We start from the raw sequence: 583 nt of genomic DNA, 5'->3' as shown, positions 1-583 counted from the left end.
TTCAGCAGCTGCTGCACTCCTAAGTCTCTGTGATTGTGATATCAGAGAGACTCATTGTTATCTGCAGTACTGCTCTCTGACCAGCTGCACCCTTTGCATTCTCTGTAGGGCTCAGCTAGATTCTTTAGTGCCTTGCAATCATGGTGGAGGAACTTGGGCATGTCCCTTTGGAGTTTCATGTTTTGTGCAAACGTCCGATAAGTATTTTACACTTGGTACTTGCTTTTGTAAGCTGCAGATCCCATCCTGGAAGTTGCCTTCGCCTAAATGTACAAAATAGATGATGCCTGGGAGGCTCCCATGGCTGGATGGGTCCAGAGAACTCTCTGCTGGGCATTTCACTGCAGGAGCCCTACCATTTGGCTGGCCGTGCAGCCTACTAGAGACCAGAGAGTTTCAGTTCACAGGTTGGCCAGTTCTCAATATTCAGACCTGCAAATTAACAACTCGACAGAAAAAAAAGGGAACGTGATTGTGTCCGAGGCTTTATTCCTGAGCCTCTGTGGCTTCCAGCTTTCCACCAATGGATGAAACCCAACAGTTTTAGCCTCTCTCAAAAGAAAGTAAAAAGTCCTTGAAAAAT

The 583-nt window shown here is 46.5% G+C and overlaps 1 protein-coding gene across 1 annotated transcript in view; it reads left to right on the top strand.

The window, feature by feature from the left end:
• ACACA (acetyl-CoA carboxylase alpha) overlaps positions 1-583 on the top strand; it is a 159055-nt gene that overhangs the window by 38994 nt on the left and 119478 nt on the right. The gene's annotated exons all lie outside the window — the stretch shown is intronic.

Source organism: Alligator sinensis, unplaced genomic scaffold (assembly GCF_000455745.1).
Source record: "Alligator sinensis unplaced genomic scaffold, ASM45574v1 scaffold118_1, whole genome shotgun sequence".
NCBI classification, from domain to species: Eukaryota; Metazoa; Chordata; order Crocodylia; family Alligatoridae; genus Alligator; species Alligator sinensis.
Note: the sequence above shows the minus strand (reverse complement) of the source record. Positions and strands in the feature narration are given on the sequence as shown.